At 38.5% G+C, this 21,805-nt stretch overlaps 1 protein-coding gene and 1 pseudogene across 1 annotated transcript in view; one reads left to right on the forward strand and one right to left on the reverse strand.

Annotated features, from left to right (window-relative positions):
• Nucleotides 1-21,805, reverse strand: part of KCNMB4 (potassium calcium-activated channel subfamily M regulatory beta subunit 4) — a 65,047-nt gene that overhangs the window by 39,422 nt on the left and 3,820 nt on the right. The gene's annotated exons all lie outside the window — the stretch shown is intronic.
• On the forward strand, nucleotides 14,835-15,547 carry LOC132597934 (hypoxanthine-guanine phosphoribosyltransferase-like; annotated as a pseudogene).

The raw sequence follows: 21,805 nt of genomic DNA on the forward strand, positions 1-21,805 counted from the left end.
TGGAGACCATTAGATAGGGCTCCAGTCCTATTATTTGTTACATGTTTAGACTTGAGTAAATCACTTTCTTTTTCTGGATTTCATTTTTTCTAATCTGTTAAATCTCCAAAATAATTTCGATCTCTACATCTCTATGATTCTCTTCTTGGAGATACAAGCAAGAAAGGACCCAGAAGAAGGCAGGACTACAAACACTGTTGCAGTGTTTTTCCCGAAAGAGATCCTGCCCACTGGAGAGATAGCTGGGAAGATTGATGAAGCCACCATTCCAGCCAGCAAGAAGGACAAGTGTAGCAGGTCTTTACTTGGGGACCTGTATTTTGCACTAGGAAAATGTTCAAAAGGGGCCTCTGATTTTCCTATTGTTTATTTCCTATAATGTGCTGGACATTTCCTTTCCTTCTGTTAAAAATTCTTTTTCTATATCATGGTCAACTAGTTTGTAAAGTGAGAGTAGGCAGCAAATCACTGTGCTCTTTGTAGAAAGGAGAAATTTCTAGATTTGGAGGCAGAAGCCGTGAGGTATGAAACCCAAAAAATTCATCAGAGCTCTTTTTGCAATGGGCATACTCAACACAAGAGGTATACTAGACATTTTAGGGAATAACAACGAATAACCAAATGTAATTAAAGCAGATTTTACAATTTTGCAAGTTAACTCAGCCTGAATTCTTTACTATTCAGTTTTGGTGGGGTTGGAAGGAAGAAATGGATTTAAAAGAAACGTCTCTACTGAATGACACTCTATGATCTGACCAGGAGAATCACACTTACATGTTTCTGAAAAAGTCAAACAAAAACTTTCACTGAGTGTGTAAAGTTTTGTATTAGTGATTTGTATGTTGTGATTTTATGTGGGATAAAAGAAATGTTTCCTGCCTTTAGGAAACTTTGAGCTGGTATGGATGGATTTTTGGAAGCAGAGTACTCTTTCACGTTGGGGAAAATAACCTGTGATCAAAATTCAAGTATTTTTTCCATGGACTGCATTCTTTCCAAAGAGTATCATAGATTAAATGAGCTTACAATACTCCAGCAACTTCTAAAGCTCACATCGTTTTGAAAGGAAACTTGTTAAAAGGCTAAACTTTAGGCTCTTAAAAATCATTACTGTTTATTTTGTTATACCATGGTTGGCCGTTTAGTCGGTCTTTAAAATTTCTGTGAAGCCTAACTCAGATTCTCCCTAGATTCCTTCTCAATTTTACTTAGTGGATCAGTGTAGATTGTTAGAATTTTAAAATAAGCTATAAATGAAAATTCAAAGCAGTGTTCTAGAAAAAAGAATTCGAAAATCCGTCATAGAAACCTTCCTTTCTAGGTTGTTCAAGTCTGATGGTTTTCCATGCACCAAAATGCTTCTTCATGAATCTCTCTCCTTTGGGGGAGGGGCACAAATAACAATGTATGTCATATCATCATCATCATCATTACTATCATCATGTGGTTAACATTTATTCACTATATGTCAAGCATCTCATTAATCCAAATCTCATTTAATTCAAATGAGCAAATATTATAATCACCCCCTTTTTACAGATGGGGAAACTGAGGGACAGAGGGGTTTAAGAAACTTTCCTTAGGTTACAATGGCAAATGGAATAGCTGGGATTCCAACTGCAGAGGATTCTTAACCACTGCACCACACTACCTCCCTTTAGGGCGTCCCAGTTTTCTCTCTTTGGAGCCCCCTGGTTTGGAGGTAAGGGAGGTGTCCCGACTTCTGCACCCTTCTCTTGGAGAAATAGTATAACGTTTCTTTGGGAATGGAATTGGTGTCGTTTTCCTGAGGACTGGTGGGCTGAGGCCGTCTGTTGCAGCCCTTTGTTTTTCCAATACACTCCCAGAGAAATGCATTGTTAAGTCCTTGCTTGTTCCCTTCTGTCTCAATTTGGCTTCAGGGCTGGTTTTTGGTGCCACAGATGTAATTTCACTTAGGTGAATTTATAGACACAATGTGTTTGGTCATGGAGGACAATAGGCATTCCCTTGGAGAAACTTTTTCATACAGTTCTGACCTTTCTTTTTTTTCATTTGCAAAGGCAGCATTTCCCAACTTCTAATATCATCAGCGCCCAAATAACCTTCACTAGAGGCTGTGTCATTTGCGGCCTAAACTTGCATGAAATCACTTTCTTTAAAAAGTCAGGAGAAAAAGAAGCATGTGAAAAAATATATTTGTTTAGTGCCTACCTTTTAGAAAGAAAATTTGACCTTTGCATTCATGAAGGAAGTTGAGGGGATCCAGTGGGCTATTCTGAGTATATTAACATAAAGACTTCTAGTGAGTTTATTAAGGGAAAAACTATCATCACTTGATGTGGAATATTTGACTGCGTATGTATTATCACTTATTTTCCATTATCTCATTTTAGGGTTTATCAAGATTTGTAACAGTATTCTTTTTCAGCCTACCACGATGAATTTACATTTTAATAGAACACTTCTTGAGTGGGTTCTTTGTGATGTGTCTTGAGGATTGCGTTTCAATCATGTGGGCAGAGTAGGCAAAATTCACTTTCTTCCTTTACTGAGTCATTTAAAAAAAAACCATTGCACAAGACACGTGGTCTATTTAAACACTGGGGGCCGGATTCTATGATAGGCATTACCTAAGAAAGAGAACTGAAGAAACTTTTTGATTCCAGTTTCTTCCTTGACTTGACTTGGTTAGGGAGAATAGTATTGAAAGATATAAAACTGGAATGGGTTTAGTGGATTCGATACTTTCCAAAGTAAATTATTGGTTAGAAAATGAATTCTTAAAACATTATCTACTGGAACACAGGTTTGATTACATTTTATACTATAATCCTCCATTTTCTGAAATCCTGTAAGACATCTCTGTGTCAGCTATGATTTATAATATTAATGACATTTCTGACAATATATACATACAATCAGAAAAGCACTAAAAGAAGAAAAAGAAAAAAGGGGAGTTCCCTGGGGGTCTAGTGGTTAGGATTTGGCACTTTCACTGCCGGGGCCCGGATTTAATCCCTGGTTGGGGAACTAAGATCCTGCAAGCCGCACGGCCAAAAAGAAAGAAAAAGAAAAAAAAGAAAAGCACTGTGGAATAAAAAGTATAACTGAATCATTTATAAACCACACACTATTTCACATGCCTCATGACTTCATTAATTGTGTGCAAACATGCATGCACACACACACACACACACATTCCTTATGAATGTAGGTTAATTGAACAAACATGAAATTATATGTCGGCTGAAAAATTCTCGGGCAGGTGGTTCCAGAATGTACACCCATATCTGAAAGCTAAATGCAAATACTCTTATGGAAGAATTTGAAGGTCAAATACATGGCTTAGAAAATGTGAAAAGTAAGGCTAACTAAGAATAGTTAGGGGCTTCCCTGGTGGTGCAGTGGTTGAGAGTCCGCCTGCCGATTCAGGGGACACGGGTTCGTGCCCCGGTCCGGGAGGGTCCCGCATGCCGCGGAGCGGCTGGGCCCGTGAGCCGTGGCCGCTGGGCCTGTGTGTCCAGAGCTTGTGTTCCGCAACGGGAGAAGCCACAGCAGGGAGAGGCCCACGTACAGCAAAAAAAAAAAAAGAATAGTTAGGAGATGCTAAATTAATAACTAAGGAGATGCTAAATTAGCTCTTCAGAGAGAGCAGGCTGGGCAGGTACAGAGAGGTGCCCAGCCTAAAACAGTGTTCATCAAAGTATGGTCCACAGACCACTGACTGTGTCAAAAAGACCCACCCTCCTGAGACTGATTCAGTAGGACTAGGAACCTGCATTTAGTTATTTATTTTATTTTTGGCTGTGTGTTGGCTCTCCGTTGCTGTGCGCGGGCTTTCTCTAGTTGCGGCAAGCAGGGGCTACTCTTTGTTGCGGTTCGCGGGCTCCTCATTGCGGTGTCTTCTCTTGTTGCAGAGCACGGGCTCTAGGCACACAGGCTCAGTAGTTGTGGCTCATGGGCTTAGCTGCTCCGTGGCATGTGGGATCTTCCCGAACCAGGGCTCAAACCCATGTCCTCTGCATTGGCAGGTGAATTCTTAACCACTGTGCCACCAGGGAAGCCCCAATAAAGCATTCTCGATTGCTGAGTACAGGATACAAAGATTAGATGTTACTCCCGACCCCTCTTCTTCCTTCCCTCCCAGGAGCATGTAGTGCAGTAATAGTAGCATATGCACAAAGTGCTTTGTGATTGCAAAAGAGGAAGCGAACATTTTGGCTTCAGGAGGGTAGGGGTGGAATAAGAGAAGGCTTCACAAAAGAGGTGACAAGATTGTGTCTTTACGGCTGAACAGGAGTTTGCTTCTCAGAGAATGGGTTGGGAAGGTGACAGTCCAAGAAGAAAAAATGGAATGTGATGGATGTTCCAGAAAGACTGAATCATCTAATGTGCTTGAAGGAGAGGGGCATGGGAGATGGCATTGGAAAATGCCCAAATTATCTGAACTACTACTCATGAAGAATTGTTCCTCTGTCCTTGCATGCTCCTGTGAAAAGCTGCTCAATACCTCCAGCAGAGTATTCCCACCCACCCCCAACGCTCCTTTAGTTAGAATGTATTACTATGTGTTGGTATTACATCTGCACTTTTGTAATGTAACATTATTCATTTAACTTCTGGATTCAAGTAGACTGCTAAAGTTGGTGATATTATTAAAACTGAGAAAAGTTTGCAACAACATTCCACTTTCAAGAGAAAATAGTTCATTCAGCTCTAGAGTTGGAAAATAAAAATACGGTGTCTTTGCCCAAAATAGAGGTCGAATCTAAACAGAAGTCAGACCCAAACTAGAAGTTTTAATCTGGAAGAAGCTCAATAGTTATTAAGCATGGCAGTACATGTAAAAATTCGTTCAATGGCTTATGATGATAATTTAAAATCCATGAGGAGATGGCCAATCCTCTTACAACCACACAGAACACAGAAATGAAACAAAACATCTTAAATGTTCATGCATGCCTTCAGATAGGCTCATAATGTGTATATATGTGTGTATATATACATATATATATATATTTAATGAAATATTACAACATCATTTCTGCATGAATGAAACCAACAAGCCCTGTCCATAAGTCCCTAAAACCAGGATTGATAGATGGGGGTGATGAAAAATTGATGCTTCCTATTTGTGGCAGAATGTATTTTCCAAAGATGGCTGCACCAATATCCATCCTATTTTACATGCTCTTACAATGTGACACTGACACTCCTCTATTCAGAGGTGTGGGTTTCCCTTCCCTAGAACATGGATGAGACTGTGATTACAGAGTATGTGATGCTATGTGACTTCTAAGGCTGAATCAGAAAAGAGGACATAGCTTCTGCTTGAATCTCTCTCTTGGGAATGTGTGCCCTTGGAATTCTGACACTATGCTGTAAGGAAGCCCAAAGTAGCCCATGCAGAGAGATCACATGGAAAGGCCTGTGTGGAGAGGAACCAAGGCCCCCCCGTCAACAGCCAACATCAACTCTCTGATACGAGAGTAAATGAGCCTTCAGATGATGCTAGCCTCCAGCCTCCGAGAATTCTACAACGACCTCAGACATCATAGGGCAGAGATAAACAGTCCCCATAGTGCCCTGTCTGTATTTATGACCCACAGAATTTGTGAGCACAATAAAAATGATTTCATCCATCAATGATAACTTTTGACAGTGACTAAGAGATCATAGGACCCCTAGGACTAAAAATGTGGAAAACCTTTAAGGTTCAACTTGATCTACATACCAGAAAGGACCTGAGGTTTGATGAAGTGGAGTCCAATGAGTCATCATGATGTAAGACAAGACTTCTTACCCACTCCCCAGACCTAAAGCTCCTTGAATGAAGGCAAGGCTACTTATTCTTGAAAAAGACCTGTGGCAGCACCTCAAGTAATGCCTACTAAAAATCTTCTCCTACCCTTTCCCAAGAGAACATGCAAACATTTACAAGAGTAGCTGTGCAGTGGGGAAAGGGCAGCCATTTACAGTATTATTGGACACTGGCTCTGTGCTCATCCTAATCCCTGGGGACACTAAGTATGACTGTGCTCGGAATGTGAGCTCATGGGGTCAGGGGAAAACGGAGTTTTGACCTAAGTTGATGTCACAATGGGTCCAGTGGGGCTTCCCCGGTGTCGCAGTGGTTAAGAATCCGCCTGCCAATGCAGGGGACACGGATTCAAGCTCTGGTCCAGGAAGATCTCACATGCCGCGGAGTAACTAAGCCTGTGAGCCACAACTACTGAGCCTGCGCTCCAGAGCCACGAGCCACAACTACTGAGCCTGTGTGCCACAACTACTGAAGCCCGGGCCTCTAGAGCCTGTGCTCCGCAACAAGAGAAGCCACTGCAGTGAGAAGCCTGCGCACTGCAACGAAGAGTAGCCCCCGCTTGCTGCAACTAGTGAAAGCCCACACGCAGTAATAAAGTCCCAACGCAGCCAAAAATATATAAATTAAATAAATAATTTTTTTTAAAAAAAAGGGTCCAGTGAGTCCATGAACTCTCCTGTGGTTGATATTCTAAATCTACATATGCAATATACATGCTTGGTCTGGTCGTACACTGGTTGTAATTTCTACCCTGACTTCCTTTACCCATGGAGATAGGCTATTATGGTGGATGACTGAAACTACCCCCTTCCTCCCCAAATAGTAAACCACTACTGCATCCCTAGGGAAGTCACAGAGATTACAGGAGTGGGGATTCCTACCACACATCCTACCAATGTTTAACTTGCCTATTTGGCTCTTGAAGAAGACATACAAGTCTTGGAGAATGACTGTATTGTTAAATGAATCGGTGGTAACTACCTTCAGTTGCTGTTTCAGATACAGTCTCTTTATTGGAGCAATTAAACTTACCTCCAGAGCCTATTCTATGGTGACTGATCTGACAAATGCTATCTTCTCCATCCTTGACAGAGAGCACCAGAGAGAGTTTGCTTTTATCTGGCAGCGACGGTGTAGACTACTGTCTTACCCAGGTCTACCTCAACTCTCTCTGGACGTCATGCTCTAGTGTGCTGGGACCTTGACCCGTCGCCCTCCCACAGAACATCATATCGTCTGTACATCGAGGAGATCATGCTGATCAGAAATCAGGGAGTACAAACTGCCCTAGATTCCTTGGTAAAGTACAGGTGTGCCAGAGGGTGGGGGTGGCACAGGGGATTTCTGGATATCCCCTTCAAAGTGAAAGACAGATTGCTGTACCTTTCATTCCTTACAACTAAAAAAGAGGCACAACGCTTGATGGATCCTTTATACTTTGGAGGAAACATTTCCCCACATTTGGGATTGCTCCTCTGACCCCTTACTGAGTAACCCATTTACCTGCCAGCTTTCAGTGGCAGGCAGAGCAGGAGAACCCGCTCCAGGCACTCCAGGCTACAGAAAGCTCTCTTGATTGACTTCCGTGGCCCAGGGCCTCCAATGGTATCCAAGGCGTCTGTGCCAGATTGGAGGGATAGATGGAGCCTGTAGAGAGCTCTGATAGCATAAATCAAACTCATGCTTCCTTTGACAAATCACTAACCTCCTTTTGAGAAACCCTTGGTTTGTTACCGAATGCCTGAACATGCGACACCCAGTCACCATGTTATCCATTGTATACTGGGCTATTTGACCCACTGAGACATATAGGTGGGGTTTTCAGGGCTAAAGCAGGTCCTGCAGGCAAATAAGATTCACGAGAAAATGGCTCGCATTCCCAACGCACCTTCTCTTTTGTACTGCGGCTTTCCCCAACTTGTCTTAATGTGCAGTTGTTAATGTGGGCTTGTTTTTCTCATACCAAGACATACATACCTCCAGGAGTACTCTGCAGTGTGCTAGGGAGTACCTGAAGCCTATGACCAGTTTTGATGGATGAAAAAATTTGAGCTCAGTTTGAGCATATCTTTGAGCAGAACTCCTGATTGTTTATTTCTCTTGAAAGGCATGACGTTGGAGGTATAGACCTACACTGATTTATGGGCACTAGATAACAAATAATAAATTGCACTTTGAGTAAACAGATTAGAGTACGTTAAAGCCTCAGAAACAGAACTCTGAACAATACATAAGATCCAAAATGTATACTTCCCATGCACCCTTTCTCAGGAAGCTACTTGAGGATGCACTCCACCAAAGCAAAGGTATAAAGCAGAAGGCATGGGGTCAAGGAAATAGAGTACCTAACAGAGGAGAGACAGAGCAGGCCTAAGGTGCAACCAGTTCGGTTTGCGGCAATAGGCTAAAGGAGTTCAGAAAAGTTATGCCAGGTAAGTTTTTTTAAAAGAGAAAGAAGTAGAATGAAACAGTTACGTATAATGAATAAGTATATGAAAAACAGTGTGCAAAGGAGTTTTACAATTCTGTGGGAGAATTTTGTTAAAGTAAGAGAAAGGTATACAAGGAAGTAAGAAAATATTATAAGGGGATGATTATCAGCTCAAAGAACATAAAAAGTTGCAATAAAAACGAACAATACGGGCTTCCATGGTGGCGCAGTGGTTGAGAGTCCGCCTGCCGATCCAGGGGACACGGGTTCGTGCCCCGGTCCAGGAAGATCCCACATGCCGCGGAGCGGCTGGGCCCGTGAGCCATGGCCGCTGAGCCTGCACGTCCGGAGACTGTGCTCCACAACAGGAGAGGCCACAACAGTGAGAGGCCCGCGTACCGCAAAAAAACAAACCAAAAAACCCCGAAAAATACATAGTAAAAATAAGTTAAGCACTCAATGCTAATTTAGCCAAAAATCATGATATTTAAAGGATGAAGGGGGGAAAATGAGATGGAATGGGATGGTGTAAGAAAGCTAAATCCTCAGATTCAATCATAGGCAGGCAATTGTGTCTAAAATATATATATCAAACTGACACAGCAGTGTAACGCAACTATACTCCAATAAAAACAAACGAAAATCAAAAAAATAAAATATATACATCACAGAGCTTACTGTTTAGAAACATGGTGGTAACTACTAGGAAAAACAGAAGACAAAAATAGTTAAATATAGTTGTTTCTGGATGCCAAAAGGGATTGGGACGGAGGAGTCCCAATAGTAGTTCTATTGAGAACTTTCTCCATTTCCTCTATGGTAATTCGTCTATTTTTTTTTTTTAATCACTATTAGATTGTTTTAGTTTCGAAGTTTGTATTATCCTAGAGAATTACCATATCGTCCTATGGTTTCAAATTTACTGGCATTGTATTTGATCAAAGTATTCACTTGAAATTATTTTAACTTTTCCTATATTTACAGTTATTCCCTCATTCTTGTTTCTAATTTTGTGTTTTTGGAGAGCATTTCTTTGGTAACTAAACTTGCTGAGTATTCATAGCTGAACTTATCTTTCTGAAAAAATATTCTGCATTTCCTGAACATGCTCAATAAATCTCCAGTGGGAATTTATTTTTTAAATTTTTTGCCATGCTGCTTGCCTTGTGGGATCTCAATCTCAGCTCCCTGACCAGGGATTGAACCGGGGCCATGGCAGCGAAAGTCCAGAATCCTAACCACTAGGCAACCAGGGAACTCCCTCCAATGGAAATTTTGAAGCTCTGCAAAATTTTAATGCCATAAATTTGTGTTGTTAGTTTTCCACCTAGCGGCTCTGCAAAATCAAATAAGTATCTGTTGAAAAACACTGAAGGGCAAGGTGCTTGACATCAACCAGAAGAAAACAGACATTCAGTACTTCACATGGGCATGGGAGAAAGAAAGCCCAATGGATGGAGGAGGTGGATGTCACCTCAGAACTAAGCAGTAAATGCATGCACATGCTCACACACACACACACACACACACACACACACACACACACACACAGTACTGTGTAAAGCCCTCCGACAACTACACAGAAGGTAAGCTCCAACCCAGCAGGGATTTCTTTTACCACTGCATCCCCAGAACCTAGAATAGTGTGCCTGCCACATGCAGGTCCTCCATAAACATCTGTTGAATTAATGATTCTACAGATATTTTAAAATAATGCAACCTGCAGAAGATTTGTACAAGTAGATATTTTCCTACCAGCTATGAAGATTAAGGAATGGAGAGTTGGAAATATTGAGATACCAGAAACTAAGCTGTTGTCTCGATATTACAAAGTTTGTGACAAAGTCCCTAAACTCTTTCCTTGCCCGTGAAATTTTCCCTACTTGATGCCTCAGTAATTATTTAAAAATGCAAATGCCAAGGTTTATTTATTCCACAAGTATTAATCAATTATACCTTCTTGGATCATATTTATCCATATTATTATCTATAACCTGTATTATCAAAAATCCTCAGTCTGTGAAGAAACTGAGGATCAAGAGGTTGAGTGATTGGGGGCTTACCTGGTGGCGCAGTGGTTGGGAATCTGCCTGCCAATGCAGGGGACATGGGTTCGAGCCCTGGTCCAGGAAGATCCCACATGCCGCAGAGCAACTAAGCCCGTGAGCCACAACTACTGAGCCCACGTGCCACAACTACTGAAGCCCGTGAGCCTAGAGCCTGTGCTCCACAACAAGAGAAGCCACCACGATGAGAAGCCCGTGCACCACAAAGAAGAGTAGCCCCTGCTCGGCGCAACTAGAGAAAGCCCGCTCGCAGCAACGAAGACCCAACGCAGCCAAAAATAAAATAAATAAATTTTTTAAAAAAAGAAAAAGAAAAAGAAAATTGAGGGATTGTTTAAGAAAAAAGGTTGAGTGACCGGCCCAGAGGTGCACACCTACATTCAGGTGTAGGTACCTCGATTTCAACACTGCAGCCTTTCCCACTCTACCAAGCAGCTTCTAAAGGTCTGCTACGTGTGCACCTCTGCCATGAACACAATTAGTGAAACCTAAGGTGGTGCCTGGAACACGAACCAGAGAAGAGGCTTTCCATTCCTTCAGTACTGTGGCAACGTAAACTGGTATGGGTGAGGCAGGTATACAAGTACAACACACTGTGGTTTTCTCAAGTCGGTACCTTCATCTCCAACACACTGATCCTCTCAGCTGTATTCTCTAGTCGTGCCCTGTGTGCTCCACAGAGCATTTATTTTAAAGTAACATTTCTGGGATTTCTCTCATTACAGAAATAATGTTTTACCAGCTATCTGGGCATCCCTTAGCTCCAGTCAAATTGACACAGAAAATTAACCATCACACCTAGTCTTATACAGAAAAGATGATCATTTATTGCTAAGACAGCTTCACATAATGAGTTTTGAATTATTGCTCTACCATGGTGCAAATATTCTCCCAAATTTGTCATTTTTCTTTCAATTTTAATGTTTTTTAAAAAATATAAGTTAAGTTTTTTCTTACTATGTCATTAAATAAAGGAGTGTATTCTTTTATGATTTTTGCTCTTGTTAGCCTTAGAAAGGCTTTGCCCACTGCCCAAATTATGTAAATATTCATCTATATTTTTAGTACTTTCATAGTTTATTTTTATACATTCAAAATGTGTTCCATCAAAATTATAATTTTATTTTAACTAAAAATTTTCTAAATAATTTTTGAGTATTTTACAAATAAATTTTATTTGGAAAATTAATATTTTAAAGTACATATTTTTCCAAATAGTAGGGAAGTTTTAACCTCTTTACAAGTTATTTGAAATGCCAAATTTGCAAAATAAATCTCCCATCAACATTATTTTTTGGTAAGAGCTTTACTGAAATATAACTGACATGCCATTCAATTCACCCTTTTAAAGTGTATAATTCAATGTTTTTAAGTGGATTCACAGAGGTGTACCACCGCCACAATCAATTTTAGAATGTTTTTATCACCCCAAGAAAACACCATATACGTACCCTTTAGCTATCATTCCCAATCATCCTATAGATTTCCCTACTCTAGACATTTCATGTAAATGGAATTGTATAATACGTGATCTTCTGTGGCTGACTTCTCACACTTGGCACGTTTTCAATCATGTTGTAGCATGTATCAACACTTCATTCCTTCTTATAGCCAAATAAAATTCCTTGCATGGATATAGCACATTTTGTTTGTCCATTTGTCAGTTGATGAATGTTTGATTTATTTCCACATTTTGGCTGTTATAAATAATGCTACTACAAATAGTCATGTACAAGTTTTTGTGTGGACATGTGTTTTCATTTCTTTTGGGTATATACCTAGGAATGGAGTTGCTGGGTCATATGTAATTCTGTTAAACTTTTTGAGGAACAGTCAACTGTTTTCCAAAGCAGCTGCAAATCTTTTACATTCTTACCAACAATGTATGAGGATTCTAATTTCTCCACACCCTCACCAAAACTTGTTATTGTCTTTTATTTTTTAATAGTCTTCTAGTGGGTTGAAAGTGGTATCTTATTGTGGTTTTTTTTTTTTTTTTGCAGTACGTGGGCCTCTCACTGTTGTGGCCTCTCCCGTTGCGGAGCACAGGCTGCGGCAGCATGTGGGATCTTCCCGGACCGGGGCACGAACCCGTGTCCCCTGCATCGGCAGGCAGACTCTCAACCACTGTGCCACCAGGGAAGCCCTCTTATTGTGGTTTTGATTTGCATTTCCCTAATGACTAATGATGTTGAACAAATTTTTCATGTGCTTGTTGGCCGTTTGTATACCTTCTTTGGAAAAATATCTGTTCCCAACTTTTGCCTATTTATAAATTGGGTAATTTGTCTTTTTGTTATTATTGTTATTGAGTTGTAAAGGTTCTTTATATATCCTGGATATTCAACCCTTATCAGATGTGCAAATATTTCCTCTCATTCTGTGTTTGTCTTTTCACTTTCTTGATGGTATTCTTCAAAGCACAAACATTTTAAAATTTTGATTATGTCCAATTACCTATTTTTCCTTTGATTACTTATGCTTTTTGTGTCATGTTAAGAAACTGTGCCTAATTCAAAGGTATAAAGATGTACACCTATGCTCTCTTCTAAGAGCTTTATAGTTTTAGCTCTTATATTTAGGTCTCTCATCAATTTGAACTAATTTTTGTATATGGTGTGAAGTAGAAGTCCAACTTCACTCCTTTGCATGTGTATAAACAGTTGTTCCAGCACCACTGGTTAAAATGACTTTTTTTTTCTGTTGAATGCTCTTGACACCCTTGTCAAAATCAATTACTTATAAATGTATACATTTATTTCTGGACTCTCAACTCTACTCCATAGATTTGGAATCTATTCCTTATGCCAGTACCACACAGTCCTGGTTACTATAGCTTTCTAGTAAGTTTTAAAATGGGAAAGTGTGAGTTTTCCAATTTTGTTCTCCTTTTTCAAGATTGTTTTGGTTATCCTGGGTCCCTTGTACTTTCATCTGAATTTCAGGATTAGCTGGTCAACTTCTGACAAAGAAAATCCAGCTGAGTTTTTGATAGGAATTGTAATGAATCTATAGATCAATTTGGGGAGTGTTGCCATCATATTACAATATTCAGTCTTCCAATCTATGAACAAAGGTTATCTTTAATTAGTTTTTCTTTAATTTCTTTCAGTAGTGTTTTGTAGTTTTCAGGGTACAAGTCTTACATTCTTTTGTTAAATTTGTCACATGTATTCCTAAGTATTTGATTATTTTGATGCTACTGTAAATAGAATTGTGTTCTTAATTTTACTTTTGGATTGTTCATTGCTAGTGTACAAAAATATAATTGATTTTTGTATATTGACTTTGTATCCTGCAATCTTGCTGAATTTACTAGGTCCGATAGCTTTTTTTTTTTTTTAGGGGATTCTCCAGGAGTTTCTATATACAAGATCATGTGATTTGTGAATAGAGATACTTTTATTTCTTCCTTTCCAATCTGGCTGTCTTTTGTTTCTTTTTCTTGCCTAATTGTCCTGAGTAAAACCTACAGTACAATATCGAACGTGAGTAGCAGGAGTGGACATCCTTGTCTTGTTCCTGATCTTAGGGGAAAACTTTCAGTCTCTCATCATTAAGTATGATATTGGTTGTGGGTTTTTCATAGTTTCCCTTTATCAGGTTGACAAAGTTCCCTTCTATCCCTAGTTTGTTGATTTTTTAAGTCAAGGAAGGATTTTGTCAAACGTTTTTCCTGCATATACATGCATGTGATTTTTGTCATTTATTCTATTAATATGTTGTATTACATTGATTTTATTATGTTTAACCAACCTTGCATTCCTAAAATAAATCCCACTTGACCACGGTGCAAAATCATAAACTCTTCTGCCAAAAAAAGAAGAGGTAATACATCCCAGCTCATTCTGTTATTATGATACCAAAAGCAGACAAAGATATCACAAGAAAACTACACAACAATATACCTTATGAATATAGATGCAAAAATCTTCAACAAAATGCTGTTAAACTAAATCTTGGAACATATAAAAAGGATTATATACCATGACCAAGCTGGAGGAATTGGGAGTGCATAGTAATGTGCATGAGATTTCTTTTGGGAGGAATGGAAATATTCTGGAATTAGCAATGATGGTTGCACAACTCTGTGAATATACCAAAACCCTGTACACGTTAAAAGGGCAAATATTACAATATTTGAAATATATATATATATATTTTAAAGGAAGCTGCCTGCCTTTTATTTTTCTCTTTCACTCTTCTCACTGCCTAAAAGGCAGACGTGATGAAGTTAGGAAAACCATGTTAAGGGACAGTTAGAGCAACAAGACAGTAAGAAACTGGGTGTTTGAATGACCTTCCAGATCAGAATGGCACAGCCCCACAGACTGCTTACAAGCTCATACATTTACAAAAGAAAAAAACCTAGTAGTTCCTTTGTTTAGGTTACTGTTACGAGGTTCCTATTAAAGTAGCCCACACTTTGCTGTACAGCAGAAACTAACACAACATTGTAAATCAACTATACTCCAATAAAAATTAATTTAAAAAAAGAGCAGATTGCCATCAGCCCGCGCCAGCCAGTTCCGTTATGGTGACTCGCAGCCCCAGCGTTGTGATTAGTGATGATGCACCAGGTTATGACCTAGATTTATGTTGTAGACCTAATCATTATGCTGAGGATTTGGAAAAGGTGTTTATTCCTCACGGACTAATTATGGACTGGACCGAACGGCTGGCTCAAGATGTGATGAAGGAGATGGAAGGCTCTCACATCGTGGCCCTCTGTGTGCTCAAGGGGGGGCTATAAATTCTTTGCTGATCTGCTGGATTACATCAAAGCACTGAAACAGAAATAGTGATAGATCTATACCTATGACTGTAGATTTTATCTTTATGTAGATAAAATTTATGTAGATAAAATGTAGATTTTATCTTTATGTCACCTGTCAACAGGTGACATAAAAGTAATTGGTGGAGATGATCTCTCAACCTTAACTGGAAAGAATGTCTTGATTGTTGAAGATATAATTGACACTAAACAATGCAAACCTTGCTTTCCTTGGTCAAGCAGCATAATCCAAAGATGGTCAAGGTTGCAAGCTTGCTGGTGAAAAGGATCCCTCGAAGTGTTGGATATAGACCAGACTTTGTTAGACTTGAAATTCCAGACAAGTTTGTTGCAGGATATGCCCTTGACTATAATGAATACTTCAGGGATTTGAATCATGTTTGTGTCATTAGCAAAACTGGAAAAGCAAAATACAAAGCTGAAGATGAGAGTTCAAGTTGAGTTTGGAAACATCTGGAACTCCATTGAATTCACCAGGAAAATTATCAAATGTTCTAGTTCTGTGGTCAGCTGCTTAGTAGAGCTTATTGAATGTATCTTCTAAGAATTTTATGTTTTGTACTTTAGAAAAGTCAGTTGCTTCATTCCGAAACTCTTTATTTGCACAATGAACCTACAGACTATCAGTTCCCTTTGGGTGGATTGTTTGACTTGTGAATGAAAAATCTCTTAAACCACACCACTATTGAATGAAAATATTGAAATTGTATCTGTAAGAAACATTTAAAGAGAAGAATAGTTTTTTTTTTTTTTTTTTGGTACGCGGGCCTCTCACCGCTGCGGCCTCTCCCGTTGCGGAGCACAGGCTCCGGACGCGCAGGCTCAGCGGCCATGGCCCACGGGCCCAGCCGCTCCGCGGCACGTGGGATCCTCCCGGACCGGGGCACGAACCCGCATCCCCTGCATCGGCAGGCGGACTCTCAACCACTGCGCCACCAGGGAAGTCCAAGAAGAATAGTTTTTTAATTGGTATTTTAATTTTTATATATTCAGGAAAGAACAGAAGTGATTGAATATTGTTAATTATACCACTGTGTGTTTAGAAAAGTAAGAAGCAGTCAGTTTCATATCAGTGGCAGTATTTAGAGGTATCGTTATGTCAGATAAACCATATGTCCTGGAATTATTTTAGTAGGTTTCAGTAGTATTAACTGTATTTTCCCACTTGTTCAGATTATTTCTGGTAAAATTCTGTCAACAGTTCCTTTTAAATACAGGTCAATAAGTTCTAAAAACCTACCACTTTTTGAAGTCTTCAATGTAAAAATCCTTAAAATAAAGGCTGTCTCTTTAAAAGAAAAATAAATAAAGTACCCCATCCAATATCCGAATAAATTCAATTAGATTGTTTCTACTTTTTCACTACTACAAACAGTTCTGCAATGAAAATCCTCATATATACTTCCTTGAATACATGTTATAGTTTTATTAGGGTAAACTCCTTGAAGTGAAATTGTTGTCACTTCACTTGATTGTCACAGTGGTTGTCAGGTATGCACAACTTCAGTTACACATACTATTGATATGTTTGATTATTTTTCTGAGTGGTTGAACCAATTTTCCAGCAATCAGTAGGATTTAACATTGTCTCAAAACCTCACCAACACCTGGTCTTATGAAACATTAAGTTTTGCCAATCTGATGGGTGTGAAATGGTATTCCATTATTGTTGTCATTTGAATTTCCCTGAGATTACTGGAATACAGCATTGTTTCACATTTATTGACCATTTGAGTTTTTTCATGAATTGACTGTACATAACCTTCACTGATTTTCCCATTATGTCATATGTCATTTTCTTAATGATTTGTAGACATTTTCACAAATGCTGGATAGTCCTTTGCTGATTACTTGTTTTACCATTATCTTCTACTAGTCTGTGGTTTACATTTTTACTTTGTTTACAATAATTTTAGTCATATGGAAATTATCGTTTTAACATGTTCAAATGTATCAATCTTTTCCTTTTATGATTTGTTCCTTAAGCCTTATTTGAGAAAATATTTCTTAGGCCTATGTCATAAAGATATTTTCCTATTCCAACTGCTGGAAGTTTTATAGTTTTCTTTTCACATTTAGGTTTTATTCCATTTGGAATTTGTTGTTATGGGTGTGAAGTATGTATCACATTTTTTTTTTTTTTTTTTTTTGCAGTACATGGGCCTCTCACTGTTGTGCCCTCTCCTGTTGCGGAGCACAGGCTCCGGACGCACAGGCTCAGCGGCCATGGCTCACGGGCCCAGCCGCTCTGCAGCATGTGGGATCCTCCCAGACCGGGGCACGAACTCATGTCCCCTGCATCGGCAGGCGGACTCTCAACCACTGCGCCACCAGGGAAGCCCCATGTATCACATTTTATTTCTTTTTTACGTAGAGCTAATTGCTCAAGCACCATTTATTCATAAGGTCACTCTTTCCCTAATGAATTTCCCACATCTTCTATGTCTCTCAGTAAAATTTAATCATTTCTAGCTTAATTTCACTGAGGATAAAATCTTTATTATTTCACTGCTATGAAATTTGTGAAGGCTTTCTTTATGGCCCAGAATGTGATCAGTTTGGGGAAATGTTATGCGGGCACTTGAAACGATGTGCACTCTGCTGCTACTGGATATACTATTTTATATATGTCAGTTGGGTCAGTTGTTAAACATGTTATTCAAATCTGCTGGATGTGCATTGATATTGCTTTTGTCTGATTGCTTATCAGTTACAAACAGAGGTGTGTTAAAAATCTCTCATCATGATAGACTTGTATATTTCTCCCTTGAGATATTTCTACATATTTCTGCTTTAATTTTTTTGTTTTTATGTATTTCAAGGTTGTATTTTTAGGTACCTCCCAATATACAATTGTTATATTTTGTTGAATTAACTTTTATAATTATGAAATGTCCCTTTTTATCTCTAGTAACATTTTTTTGCTTCAAAGTCTACTGTATTTCATATAATACAAGTACTCCAGCTTTTCTTTCTTCATTTTTTTGGGGGGTTGATGTTTGTATGTTTTCCAGTCTATGATCTCTACCTTTTAATTGGAAGAATTAGTCCATTTATATTTAATATAATTATAAATTTGGGTTTAAATCTACTACCTTTTTTTTTTAATTTATTCTACCTGTCTACATTCTTTTTACTTTCTTTTACTGCATTTTTAAAAAATGGCTTGCTTTATATTATTTCATTTTCCCCACTTATTAGCTTGGTAGTTATATACTTTTTTACTGTATAAATTCTTGAATTAAACACAGAACCACTAAATCAGAAATTAGGGTGAAATTTCTGATTCAATGGGTCTAGGATGGGACTTGAGAATGTGCATTTCTAACAAGTTCACAGATGATGCTGATGCTTCTCATCCATGGCTCACACTTTGAGAACCATTGGTTTGGAGGAAGAAATTGACTAGATATAAGGAAATTAGTAAAGAGATACTATAATAATCAAAGCAAATGATAATATCTTTGACCAGGAGAGTGGCAGTGAAAATTGATAATGTATTAATACCAGAGAATAATGATACTATTGATAGAAACAAAAGATTCCAGAATAGAAGCTGGTGTTAGAGAGATAAAGATGATTTTCTTTTGCCATTTTTCTCCTTGTAACAGAGGAAACAGAGGTAATTATAATCAGAATAGATCTTACTCTCACTAAGCAGTATTATTGTCTGGTTTTCCATTCTTAAGAACTATCTTAAATAAAGTTGTGTCGATAAAGACAATTGTATAAATATATTTATTACACAGGAAAAACTGGATTAAACTCCTAGGATTTAGAATGTAATTTTCTAGGATTTAGTTTCTGCTAATGAGATACAACATCAATATATGCTACTGCAATATTGTTAGATTACAACTAGTAAATTGGACATTGGATAAGGTTTCAAAGTCCATTTGGTCTACTGCATCAGTTAGATGAATGGCACAGAAGAATTTAGATGAATGGATATTTCTTCACATGTGCTTCGGTATACAGAGAACTTCTAGTGACCCAATCTGCTGGACTCTGCTACTCAACCAAGCAAATACATGAAACAAGTTTGTCTGATTAGTTTATTTACAAAAATGATCATAAATTTAAATAATTTAATAAGCACATAGTTCCCTCCACCTTTTCTTTTGGCCATGCCACATGGCTTGTGGGATCTTAGTTCCCCGACCAGGGACTGAACCTGTGCCTCCTGCAGTGGAAGCACCGAGTCCTAACCACTGGACCACCAGGGAATTCCAGTTTTCAATTTTATAAGTGTTTATTTTAAAAGAAAAGAGGGTATTACTAAAACTCGAAAGTACAAATTTTTACACATTGATTTATGTGACCTAGAGAATACCACAGGCACAGCATGAGGAATAGTAAGAAACATATGTAATATTAAAAACCATTCTGTTCAGTATTTTACTGCGAATATTTATGATAATTGTAATATAAATGTACTGTTTATCTAGGAACTCAATATGAAATTCTGCTAAAGACGGGAAAAAAAATTTTAAACCCAAGGTAAATAAAACTTGACATCTTCATTCATAAATGAGTAGCAAAAACATTTTAGATAAACAAAATTGACAACTTGTAAAAATCTTTATAATTCTGAGGCAAGTGTGTGATAAAATGTATGCATTTTTCCTCCAAACTTTGACTGAAATATATTGTAACATCACAAATCTCTCTTATAAAAGTAAAAAGTTTCTGATTAGAGTTTGAGATACATAATTTTGGGAGTTCTTATAAATAATTGGGAACTTCATAAAAGCATCCACAAATGGATGTCAGGGAAGGATTATGATAAGTAATCTCAGACAGGAAAATCCTAGCAGCCTGCAGATTAGATTGTTTCTAAAGAGCCATAATATAAGTGGATATTATCTGACCAAGTTTTCAAATATCTTATCATATTAGTCACCTACTCAAAAGCCTTCCTTGACTTCTGTATTAGTTTCCTATTGCTGTTAGAGCATAAATGTAGTGGCTCAAAACAACACAAATGTATTCCCTTACAATTCTGAAGGTCAGAATTCCAAAATGGGTCTCACTGAACTAATATCAAGACACCAGGTGGGCTATATTCCTTTCTGAAGGCTCTAAGAAAGAATCCATTTTCTTGCCTTTTCTCACTCCCTTGGAAAAGGGGACTGCCTGCATTCTTTGGCTTGTGTCCTCCTTCTGTATTCAAAGCTGGCAACAGTCAGTTGAGTCTTCCTCAAATTGCATCCCTCTGACCTCCTCCTCCACATTTAAGGACCCTTGTGATTATACTTGGCCCACCAGGATATCTCCCTATCTTAAGGTCAGCTGATTAGCAAACGTCACTCATCTGCAAACTTAATTCCCCTCTGCTGTGTAACATAAGATATTCACAGGTTCTGGGGGTTAGGGTGTGGACATCCTTGGTAGGGGGCATTACTCTTCCTACCATGGCTTCCCAATGTCCACAAAACCCATCCTATCTGTCAAGGACCTTTGCATTACTGGCCCCAACTTACTCTCCTGTCTTACCCCCAGGGCTCTGATCTTTGTGCCCTGGGTTCCAGCCTGATCTCTATTCCAGTCCTAGAACCTGGAAACACACACACACACACAGCACAAAGTGGCACTTAATAAATATTTGTTAAATGAATGAACTCATCTTTGTATGTCCTCCTGTTTTTTGCCCAGTTCTCTGATCATAATAGATGCTGAAGAAGTATTTGTGGAATTAAATTTTATATACATCCCCAGTATTACTTCATATCGTCACCAGAGGAAAAACAACCATAGTAAGCCACTTTTTCATGAAGAAATAAAGACTATAGACAAGCTGTCACAATTCAGATGAGCCTTTTATTACTTAGTTTTGATGTGATGGACCTCCCTAGAGCACAAAGTATTGCACATTTAATTCAAGGATGGAGTTCATAAATGAACCCCAGCGGACCACACCATCTACACAGGAAGTGTGTGTGTGCTGCGGGGAGAGGCACTCTAGTATGGATGTGTAGGATACCAAGAAGGTAACTAAGCCACAATTCCCTGTAGTTCATTACACCCAATTTCAGGGTATATACTTAAAGCCTGAAGCTTTTCTAGTTCTTGCCTAAGTTTTTATTCTCTTGAATGCGTTTCTCTTACTTTTACAGTAGTACTGGTTTCTTAGAAATAGACGTTTGTCCTCTCTTTCTAGGTTTTTCATATCAGAGAAAGAAAAAAACTCAAAAATAAAACATATTGCCTCTAATCACCTGCTCTCTCTTGTTCCATATACAAGAGGCTGGTTTTAAAAATTCATCTTTTCTTTGCAATCCAATGTAATCAACGAGGCAAAAGCAAATGTTTGGAACTGCACAAGCTCATTTCATTTACATTAAACCAATTTTAAATGTTTGGAACTGCGTAAGTTCGTTTCATTTACATTAAACTAATTTTAAATGATTCTCTTCTTTTCCTTCAGAATTTGAGTCCCCCCTTTCACACCAACTCCCTAGATTCAGTAGCATCAGCAACATCTTTTAACCCAAACACACAAATATTAATCACAATGAACCCTTTCAGTTCTTATTTTACTTTTCTTGCACAACAGATGAGGACATTTTCTAAGCCAGTGTTTATTTTTACTCTGTCTACAGACTAGAATTACTTGTAGAACTTTTTAAAAAACATCAATGCCCAGGACCCACCCAAGACCAAGTCTGAATCTGTGAAGGCTGGACCCAGGCATCAGAATTTCTTTTTAT

The sequence above is a fragment of the Globicephala melas genome, chromosome 10 (genome assembly GCF_963455315.2).
Source record: "Globicephala melas chromosome 10, mGloMel1.2, whole genome shotgun sequence".
Taxonomy (NCBI): Eukaryota; Metazoa; Chordata; class Mammalia; order Artiodactyla; family Delphinidae; genus Globicephala; species Globicephala melas.